Below are 702 nucleotides of genomic sequence, written 5' to 3' on the forward strand. Positions count from 1 at the left end.
TCTTCTTGGATTATTTTATATTGAGTTTTGAAAGTTCTTTATATATTAAAGGTATGATTCTTTTGTCAGATGCCTGCTTTGCAAATATTTTCTCCCAATCTGTAGCTTGTCTTCTCATCCCCTTCCTATGGGCTTTTGTAGAGCAAAACTTTTTCATATTGATGAGGTTTATCAATGGGTTTTTTTTTCCATTGGTGATGTCTAAACTCTTTGCCTAGCCTAAGATTCTAAAGATTTGTCCTTTTTAAAATACAAGTTTAATGTTTTTATGATTTACATTTAAGTCCATGACCCATTTCAAGTCAATTTTTTTCTAAACTGTGAGGTTTAGATTAAGGTTCATTTTTTTGGCCAGCTGCTTCAGCACCATTCGTGGAAAGGGCTCCTTTCTCCTCTGAAGTGCTTCTGCACGCCTGTCAAAGATCAGTTGTGATGTCTGTGTGGGCCTCTTTGTGGCTTCTGTTACCTTCCATTCGTCTCTGTGTGTGTTTCTCTGCGACAACACACTGTCTTTTTTGTTAAATATATTTTTACTAGAGGCCCGGGGTGATGTCTGTGGCCTCTTTGTGGCTTCTGTTACCTTCCATTCGTCTCTGTGTGTGTTTCTCTGCGACAACACACTGTCTTTTTTGTTAAAAAAATTTTTACTAGAGGCCCGGTGCACAAAAATTTGTGCACTCGGGGGGAGGGGGGGAAGGGGGG

This window comes from Myotis brandtii, unplaced genomic scaffold (assembly GCF_000412655.1).
Source record: "Myotis brandtii unplaced genomic scaffold, ASM41265v1 scaffold100, whole genome shotgun sequence".
NCBI lineage: Eukaryota > Metazoa > Chordata > Mammalia > Chiroptera > Vespertilionidae > Myotis > Myotis brandtii.